This window comes from Talpa europaea (genome assembly GCF_964194135.1).
Source record: "Talpa europaea genome assembly, chromosome: 2".
NCBI lineage: Eukaryota > Metazoa > Chordata > Mammalia > Eulipotyphla > Talpidae > Talpa > Talpa europaea.
The window spans coordinates 91961461-91972378 of record NC_140068.1 but is presented as its reverse complement, the minus strand read 5'-3'; positions in this window follow the sequence as shown (position 1 = coordinate 91972378).

Genomic DNA, 10918 nt, shown 5'->3' with positions numbered 1-10918 from the left:
CCCTTAATCTCCCTTTGCTCGGTCCCCTTATAACCGATACTGTGTATGTCAATAAAAAGGTCAGGATCTTACACTTCAGCAGCATCCTGCCTTGTGTAACCTGCTCCATGACTCCCGTTTTTTTGTCAGTGTGGTGTTGCCTAACGCAACAAGATGGGAACCTGCAAGGAATAGGCAGAGACAGAGGCCAGACCATGAGGTCCCCTCCTCAGGAGCCTTCATGAGTTTCAATTGGCTGGAATCTACATTCCAATTGCCAAAGCCTCCCCAGGAACTGATAAAAAATAAGATTTCTGCCTAGCACCTTATCACTCAACTTTCTGAATTGCTTCTGCCATTAGGATATTTGATGTTTCTTGAATATTACACATACTTTTAACCCCCTGTTGTTTCCTTATCAAGGAAAACTCTCCCATATAGAACAACTGGAACTTGCATATTTCTTGAAGGCAATGCAAAGGTGACAACCATATTTGGAACACAGGCCACCAGTTTCTTAAAAGTTAAACATCATAGCTACCAGATGGGCAGGGCTTTTCACTCCTAGGTATTTGCGTAACAGCATGAGTCCAAATAAAGACTTAGACATGAATACTCATAGAAGCTATTGTAAAAACCAACAGCTGAAAACAACATGAATATCTATAAACAGGTGAATGCATAAACAAATGATGGTATACTGATTCCACAGAACACTACTCAGCAGTGAAAAAGGAACAAACTTGATGCGGGTGAAAAATAATTATGCTGAGTGAAAGCAGTCAAACAAAAAAAGGCATATATAATATATGGTACCATTTATACATAAAATTATAGAAAATGCAAACTAATTTACAGTGACAGCAGATCAGTGGTTGCCTGGAGTGGGGAATAGGGTAGGCCAGGAGAAAGAAATTACAAAGAAGAGGAGGAAACTTGGCAGGGGATGGATTTGTTCCTTCTCTTGATTGTAGTGATGGTTTCACAAGCGTCAAAATGTTCTAATTGTATACTTTAAACGTGTGCAGGTTATTCTACTTCAATTACACCTCAACAATGCTGTAAAGAGACATTTTCCCTACACCACTCAATCTTTTCTTCACCCTTTGTGGGGACATCCTCCCCTGTTCCCCCTAGTAGGATTTATTGCATTTTGCTTACAACTGAATCTAGTAAACTTAACCCTAGGAATTAATAACATGCCTGTCTTCCCAACTCAAAGGAAAGCTTTCTGAAAGCAGATCCTGCCTTTTAGCACCCCAATAAGTATTAATTGAATGAAAGAAGGAATGAAGAGCAAGTAATGCAATTGAAATAGTGAAAGTAGGCAAAGTCTGGGATAGGAAGAAGGTCAGGTGGGCCCATGTTGGGAGAGTCTAGAATTCATGGACAACAGGGCACATGGCTAAAGGAATGGAAGGGAGTAGGTCAGTTAGGAGGTGTTTGCTGTAGACCAAACAGGCTGAGAAGAGGATGGGGTTGAGAGAGAACACAATGAGAATGGAAGTAAAGCACTTCATGGTGAGAATTTGCAGGTTTTGGAAACCAATTTAATGAGATAAACAATAAGGGTTAAAAGACGATTAAGTTTATAACAGAGAATTTTGTTGGTTGTTTCTCCTGCCCTTACAGTCAGGGGGATGAGCTTTTTCCTAGTCAAATGCTTATAAATAATTGCCAGAGTCTCTGAAGAAAGACTTAAAGATTTGTCTGCTCAACATGGCTCAGGATCAGGTCTGGGACTTCATGACACTGTTGCTTATGCCTAAGTACTTATAGTCTAAGCACTTGACACAATTGAACACATGTAATTCTTTTACCAGCCCTGTGAAGTCAGCACCAATATTATTATATCTTCACTTCACAGATAGGAAACTAAAGCAGAGAGAAGCTAAATAACTTGCCCAAGATCCCACAGTTAGTAAAGGACAGAGCTGGAATCTGAACCCAGGCTGAATGCTTCCATGTCCTGATGCACTCTGCAAGATAGCATGGAGTTTTTTCAAAGGCCAACGTCTAATGGCATAAATCTCCAAAATTCATAATTATGTATAGAAAATATTATCTTTATGTTTATCTGATTTATTGATTTGAGACACTTACCCAGATGGAAAAGATAAAGTGCATAGCACAGATGATCAGCCCTGGACATTATGCAGGCAAACATACATGTAAAATTCAGGAATTTTGAAGGAATATCATAGGTTCATTTAAGGTATAGTTTCCAGACTCACTTAAACATTCTAAACCTGCAGGTGCACTATACATTAACTGGAAGGAGTATGGCTGGAGAAATAGTCCTAGAGGCCAAGTGGAGTCCAGGATGGAGTCCTGGCCTTGGCCCTGTGCTGGGTAGCTTCCTGGGCTACGTGCAAAAGAAGAATATGGAACTACAATATTATTTTCAAGAACAAAATTTGGCAAAGGGTAAAAGAGAGCAAAAGTATGAAAATTCACTCTTCTAAATGAAAAAAATTAGGGAACCGTGGGGCTCTTTTTCATTTAAAAGTTCAAAAGCCACTCATAGTTGAAGTCATTCAGTGAGTAACTTAATTCTAAGTGGCCACAGAATGTCTAATTTTTTTTTAAGGTTCAAAAATCATCCTGCTTTAAATATAAAAAGACATCACATGACAACACTCTAGGAATGGTGAGGACATGGGGCATAGATCCAAAAGCATATATAATATTAAAGAGATAGTTGTTAAAGGGATAGGAATTCACCAAAAACTATCCAGGAATATATAGACACTGGCTTATGAGCCCTTGCTATATTTGATTTTAAAAAATGTCCACCTATAAGTACCATTAAAAATGTTGCCCCTCTTCCCTGTCTTAGGTCAGGGTCTCTAGAAACAGTGAGCTGGAGATAGGAGTGCAGACGTCCTGGGAAGAGTCCTGGTACCAGCATGCAGGGGTGCAGTGGAGGCAAGACTGGGCAGAAGGAGAAGCTGGGCCTCCCTGCCATCCCACAAAGGCCTCTGCTGCCCATGGGAGAGGGATGGCCCTGAAGGCTGGTCCCACAAGGAGTGAAGGGGCCAGGGGGCTGAGGGGCTTGGGCAGCATGAGTCAGTCACAACCAACACCCCTGACAATGCGGGGAGGAAATCCTGGGCCTAGGGGGTCAGGGCGGTGCAGATATCCAGGGCATAGACTTTTTTCCTCCATACCTTTTCCTTTTTCCTCTCATCTTCTTTCTCTATCTCCTTTGCTTTGAAAACAAATCATGAACACAGTTTTCCTTGCTTCCTCTTTATGGTCTCCTCAGAGGAGCTTAATTTCAACGAGAGTATTTCTGACATCTGCACCAGACTACACACAAATCCCTGAAGTGCAGAGACTTTCTAGAGAGCCCGAAGAGGTGGGGAAATACCTCAAGGAAATGGGATTTTCAATGGGATTTTCACCCCTTCCCAGTAAGCCACTGAGCAAGAGGGGGGTGGTCTATAAAGACAACTGAAATCTGAAAACACCCATTCTTAAATGCTATTTTTCTTGGAGTCATACATTCCATTAGAACTGTATTTTGCCTTGCAAAAATGTCTTCTGTGCCTTGAGCACATGACAAAAAGTTAGTGAACTCTATTGCTTCTCTCCTCCAGCATTTGGCTAGGACTGCACAAAGGAACCAGATTCTCTGAACACACAAGTCTTGATTTACATACAATCTTCTGAGATGAATATAAATACTTTGGAGTAATGCTCAAGAAATGAAAATGTTCTTCGTCTACCCTGAATCAATATCAATTCCTTAGACTCATTTGGCTTGTGGCAGATGACCCTAATGGCTCCATTTTCCCCAAAAGGAGCCAGGGAAGGAGGGGTTCACAGTGGCTTCCATCCCTGAGGCTTCCAAAATTGTCCTGCTTGGGGGTGTGGGAGATGTTGGGGTGACACTGCTACAGTTGTTTCCTTATAAACAGTTGTGATTGAACAAGAATTCTCGGAGCAGGGAAATTCCTCTCTGCTTCACACAAGTGTCGAGCTGGCAGCTCCCAGCCTTTCCTGACAGAAGCCGCATCTCCCTCTCATTCTTACTCAGCCTGTGGCTGATTAATTAAAACACCTCCTCTCTATTTCCAGGCAGAATCCTCATTTGACCTGATGCAGACATGCGATGTTTGAACCTCTCATTTCTTGATAGCTTTATAGTTTTTTCAGGATGGTGTTTATGAAGGGTGGGAGTGGGTGGTCTTTTCCAGTCTCCCAATTGACAGATTCAGGGGTATTTAGACATGTGATTGGAGACCTCAATCTGTGTCTGAGAGGTTAAGGACTCTCATCTGTCTTTTGTGGTTTCCTTGTATTCCTTCCTGATTATGCAAATCCTCCCCTTTTCCATTGTTCCTCCTGTCCCTTCTATTGTCCCCCAAAGGACAGCCGATGTCCATCATGATAAGGACCTGAATGAGAGGTTGGCAGACTGGCAAAAATCAATTCTATTCATTCTCTCTCTCTCTACCCACCCCCCGCCCCCTCCACTCCCTCCCCACCCTCCGCCCCTCCCCTCCCGTGCAGAGTTAAAAACTATCTCCTTGGCATTTAGCTAGTCCACATCACAAGCTTTGTCTATTATGTGTCATCCCCTCTCCTGGGGAAAGCAGTCACTTTTAGTGTTTTTCCATGTTTATGGAATTTTTTTTTCAAGAACAGACTTGTTCTGTCTGCTCTGCTTTCTCCAGAAGCGCAAGCAAGTCCTCGGCTGCCAGAAGTCAGCATGAAATCCTTAGTGGATCTGAGATCCCACATTTCCCAGGGGTCTCTCTCCTGCTAGGTGGGACAGCTGGCCCACAGGCTCAGCATGAAGTGTTCACCTGGCCCTGCCCCTGCAGGCCCACCTGATGCCCCACCCTCCAGGCTCCCTGCAGGGGCTGACACCCGCAGGAGGAAGGTCCAGCTCAAGCATCATCTGCCCACATCACTCTGGGGAGCCACGTCAGGGGAGAGCAGGTGGTCAGTTGGGGTGGGCAGCCCCCAAAGGCCCCACTCTCGGGGCCAGTGTGACGTTTCTCCATTCTCTTCCTCTCATCCTGGAGAAGAGATGGGCACCGTGGCAGGCAGCCAGGATACTGCCAAGTCTCCCAACTAATGTCTAACCATCCAGGAAAAGCTCTGAGCCAGCAATACAATCGGACACGCCCTCTCTACCACATGCTCCCCAAAACAAAATGTGTGGGTGTTTTCCCTCTTCCTGGGAAAAGTTTGGACTTCTTTAAGGCTCAATGGGAATTGTCTTCTTCTTCAGCTTCTTTTGGGAAGCTCTGACTTGACTGAGCGTCCAGACAGGAGCAGCCTGGCAGCTTCCCAATCGTTCTCATTGAGGGGGGCGGGTGTAGATGTCTCTAGGTCAATTTATGTATTAATTTGTCACTCGGTGCATAATATTTAGCACTGCGATAAAAAACAAATAAGCCAATCCTATGAGGAATTGATTTTCCTTTCCACATCTGTTCACAGAGACATAAATCTAAAGTTTTGCTACTTTAAAAGCCTTCCGTGCAAATATAATCTAAAATTGCTCGGCTCTGAAGTTGGGCTTTTCTGTCAGAAGATGTTTATGGACTTGCTCCCTGGAGTCTGGACAACCGTCTTCTGCATCCAGGTCCCAAGTCATTGATCACCAACCGAGGTCCTTTCCAACTCGTTGCCACACAATATGATGGTGTCAAGAGCTTTTGGGGAGCAAGCTCTGTGGTGGCCCTCAGGCAAGAGGCGAAAGGGAGCCTGCAGGCACCTGGCAGAGCAGAGAACACATACTGCACAGGAAGAGTTCAAGCCAGAGAGAGTTCTTCACGCTGAGGATGGAGTGCAGAGGAGAGACTTGACTTTTCTTTGGGAGGATGGAGCCAGGTCCTCCGAGGAAGTAGAATTTAGACCGAGCTGTGATGGATGAATGGGATTTGACCCAAGGAAATTGGGGCAGAGGCAGAGAGACAGCAGAGCAAAGGCCCATGTGGACAGAGGCAGGTCAAGTTTAAACTGTGACAATGACACGAGGGGAGAGCTGCAAGGAAAGTCTGTGGACACATGGCTGTGGAGGGTCAAGAGGGGTTGGGGTAGATGGTGGCCTTGATTCCAAAGCTTTTCTCATGCATTATCTCATGCGGTTTTCACGACAATCCTAAAGCAGGCAATTGTGGGCATGATTATATGTACGAGAGAAAGGAGACTTGGAAACTTGAGGTCAGGGGCCTCCCTGGTGGCTCAGGGATTAAAGACAGCGCTGTCAAGCTATTGCCAGCCACAGCAGCATGAGTTCCATCCCCAGCCAGGGAGCAACCCATGTGGCGCAGCAGACCTCTCCTACCTTGCCCGCTGCTCAGCACTGTAGTTTGGTCGATCTGCCTGTTCTGCTCCCCACTCTGGCTCTGGTGAATCCTCTCACCCCCGAGCATCTCTGGCTTACACCCTGGTTCTTGTATGTATAAATAAATAAATCTTTAAAAGAAAAAAAGCTGAGGTCATTTGCTCCCCACACCCTGCCAGGGCCTGTCCCCGAAGCCACGTGGCAGCAGGGAGCCTCCTGAGCACCTTCCCAGATGGTATGTTTGTGGAATTTTTGTTGACTGGCTTACATTCTCATTTAATTCACTGTTTGTTTGTTTGTTTTGTTTTTTTTCTTGTGGAAAAGCAACATGCAGTGGCCACTCGCAGGTATTCTGGTGTGGATCAGGGAATTCCTGATAGGGAGACCTGGCCAACAGTCTCTTTCCAGAGGTCAGAGGTGGACCTTGAAGGTGATATTGAAGTGGCCTTGGTGAAGCTAGAAGAACTGCCATCCACAGCAGGTTTCTGGAGCCAGAGATGGAGGCATCACCAGGGGTGGGAGTGAGGCCCACCAGCACAGAGCCACGGCCTTGTGCCACTATGTGGGGCTTGCTGATCTTGCTCCTCCAGCAGTCCCACAGCATCAGGATGGCAGAGAAGGTGGCAGGACAAAGGCCTATTGGTGGCAGTGAAAATCACTTGACATCCAGACTGACATGACTGCTACAGCTCCTGATGGTTATGATCACATTGAACCTGGTCTGCTGGCAGACTAGCCCCACTCTTGCACAAACATGATCTGCATCCTTGAGGAGTATTCCCCTCAACTCCAAGTCAATGACCTCAAACCTCAAACTCTTGATGAGCAGAGAGAAGAGACAGATCTCCAGGGACTTGATCATCAGACCTGGGATTTGTCAACTGCTTAACGGTAGGAACCCACTCCATGTCCTTCCCTTGCCTCTGTGGGCTGTGGAGCCTCCGCCCTGCTGTTGACCATTGCTGAGACCCTCTGCTCTGGCCACTGCTGCCAATACCTATATGGTCTACAACTATGGGATCTCTCATACAACACTGGTTTTTGGAAAAGTGACTGTGCATTTTCATATGGCAATTTCATATGGCTGGAAATTAATTCTTTGAGCCTCTGAGGCTCTCCCTCTGAGAGCACCTGGATAGTGGGTGATTGGCCATCTGTGCCATTAGGTGCTGGATAGATTTGTTTGCCCTCCCATTGGGCAAATGAGCCAGAAACCAGAGCATCATTGAATGCATTAGGGTGAGGTCTTTCAGGAAAGAGAAGGAAGTATCTCTTGATCTGGCCTTACAAAAGGAAAGAACATAATAGACTGATCCTCAGAAAATATCACCTGCTGAACAAAGCTGCTGGTCCATGTGAGGCCAGGTCTAGAAGTAAAACCACAAAAGAAGGAAACTCTGAGTTTCCCCCAAGCACAGGCCAGGGGCTTGTGGGACCTCATGTCATAATCAGCTGGGACTGAGAAATAACCTGAGACAAGAGTGGAAACTTGTGGGCTGTGACTCTGGGCAGGTGCAGAAGGTCTGCAGTGTTGGCCAGGTGCCTATAGCCACTTCATTGGGTCCCAGTGAGACGTGTGAGATCTTAGGTGGCCATAGATGAATCTCTGCATTTATGCCCAGAGGATGAAGGCACCAGGGAGCAGTTTGCTGGGAGGAGTTGGCTAGAAGCATTCAGATTTTCTATTGTGCATTTTTCTATTAATTAGAAAAGAGATCATGTGGGGTTATCTGGTTATCACTTTTCTTTTATGCGGAACGAAGGAAGATGACTTTGTTTAGCTTAAGTGTGTCAGTGAAATGGACTTCCAGAAGCTTCCAAGACAAGAGCCAGGCTGTCGCCTAGGTCCCACCTGTCCCATGTACTGGTGCTTCCTCCTCTCAGGGGACTCCTACAGCACCCTTGGCTCAGCCCTGCAGTGATCTTGATTCTTGAAAGCCAGTGACAGCTCGCCCACCTTCCCTGGCTCAGAACATTCTTTTCAGAGACAACTTCTGTGGCCCACAAGGCCCCTCTGCCAAGTGTTTCCACCCCAGGTTTATGAAGCCTGTGCCTGGGCAGTCTGAAGACACTGTAGGGGGGGACAGCTGGGGAGAATTTCTAAGGAGGTGGCTGCTGTGAGCTGGTTATCTTGTTAGTCCAAGGACACCTCTGATTGTAATCTCTGGTTGGCAGTGGTTTCCTTTCTCATTTTGGTCACAGTGGGTTTCTCAGCCACGGCAGAAACACTGAAAGCTACAGTGAGAAAGCTTGAGTGATGCTTCTTTTTCACTTGATTCCCAAACATGTGAAATTTGACACATTTCCTCTTTTCTTACCAAGTTTTAATTCTGTGAGGGCACAATGTGGGCTCTGTCATAACCACTTAGTCCCAGGCGGCTCCCCACCTTCTCTTCAGAGAAAAAAGGCAGACAGGTGGGAACAGCTGGGGGAAGAGGGGAGAGGAGCCAGATGGGTAAGAACTGATGGGTCAGCTCCCCAGGAACAGAGGCCACAGCCACACAGACCCAGAATTCCCTTTTTGATTCAGCCAACCACTGACAAAGGTGAGGGGAGCTGAGGAGAAGGAGACAAGACCTCAAGTGAAGAGATCCCTCCCCTAACTGCAGCTCCACAGAGGGGACCTTCAAAGCCCCCTGCTTGGACTAACTAGCTCTGCCCCAGACAGACCTGGGGTCACAAGCCAGCCGTGCTTGTCAGTAGACAAACTGCAGCAACAAACAGCCCCCAGAGCTCAGTGGCTCAACAGATCCCATCCAAGCCACTCTGCACAGTCATTCAGAGTCCCAAGCTCCTTCTGTCTGATGGTTCCATAGTCCCCCAGGGCCTTGGGGTTCCCCACTGATTCATCTGTGTCCAACTGGTAAATGGAGGAAGAGAGCGTGTGGGAGGTTTGATGAGCTAATCTGGAGGTGTCCTATATTACTTTCCTCCACATTCTGTTGGTTACACTAAACATCAAGAGGAAACTAATTTTTTTTTAAAGATTTATTTTATTTTTGTGCATTCAAGAGCTGGGGCACAGGCTAGAGGTGCAGGGGGTGAGAGGATTCACCAGGGACAGAGTGGGGAACAGAACAAGCAGACTGACTGAAACACACTGCTGAGGGGAGCAGTGGGCGAGTCAGGAGAGATCTGCTGTACCATGTGGGTAGCTTCCTGGCTGGGGATCGAACTTGTGTTGCAGTGGCTGCAGTTAGCTTCATAGGTTGTGTCTTAACCCCTTGCAGCACCAGGGAGGCAAGGGGAAACTAATTTGAAAAGACACATGCACCCCTGTGTCCATAACAGCACTATTCACCATAACTAAGACATAAAAACAACCTAATTGTGCACTGACAAATGACTGGATAAAGGAGTCATGGTATATGTACTCAATGGAATACTACTCAGCTATAAAAAAAAAACCATGAAATCTTGCCTGTTTCAACAACACAGGTGGAACTTGAGGTACTCATGCTAAGCAAACTAAGTCAGAAAGTGAAAGACAGTTATCAAATGGTTTCTCTAACATGTGGAATATAAATAATCAAAGCAAATGAACTAACAAGTCACAATAAAAAGAACTCAGACACTATGAAAAATACGGTGGTTACCAGAGGGAAGGAAACGGGGGTGGGAAGGAAAGCTGGAGGATGTCGACCTAAGAATGGAAAGGTCACTAGAACTTTTGTGGCCGGTGAGATGAAGCTTATATTCACTTAGAGGTAAAAATGTAGGCTTGTTTGGAAATAAGGTCTTTACAGAGGTAATGACCCAAATGGAATTGAGGTCATTAGGGCAGGCCCTACTCCGTGACGACTGGAGTTCGCACACAGAAGGGCAATCGGACATGTGCAGAGGGAAGGCAATGTGAAGGCCTCGGGAGGAAGCCATCTGCAGGGAGCTGCCAGAGCTAGGAGAGAGGCAGGAGAGGGTCTCCCTCTCAGTGCTCAAAAGAACCAATCCTGCAGAAAACCTGATTTCAGACTTCAAGACACCAGACTGTGAGATCCAGTGTGTGGTGCTCTGTGAGGTCAGCCCCAGAAAAACAACATGCTTGTGGGCCCAGGCTTAGGGAGCATGCAGCCAGCTCTGCTACGCAGTCTTCTCATCAGTAGGATGAGGTGGACGGCTCTGAGGGTAACGTGTGCCTTCCTCACTGGTGCCACCACACTTGCCAAGCCCCCTCCCTTCCTCTCCCTCCCCTAAGTTTTCTCTCACCTTCTCCCCACTGCTGACAGACTCCCTCCCAGGGAAGGTGGCGGGAGCCCCAGTCATTTCTGGGCAGAGCTCCCAGATGGAGAAGAGAGAGGAACTTTGTTCTTGCCTCGTTATTTTCTCTTCCTTGGTCTGGAGGGGCACAGACCGTGCCGACATCCTGCTGAGTGACCTTGAGTAAATCCCTGGATCCTGTGAGACTCAGTTTCCCCTCCTGTAAAGTGGGAGTCAGTCCCACTGACTTCCCTCTCAACAACAGAGTCAGTTATGAAAACAATACGGTGACACTTAGGAAATACAGCGTGCTGCAGCCACCCAAGAGAGCAATAATCACTGTGACTTGAGAGGCTGTAAATCCTCTCCAGCTGACTGGCCAGAGCTGGACGCGACCCAGCACCTGGGAGGAAAGATCAGCTGGATTGGTAGTGGGGG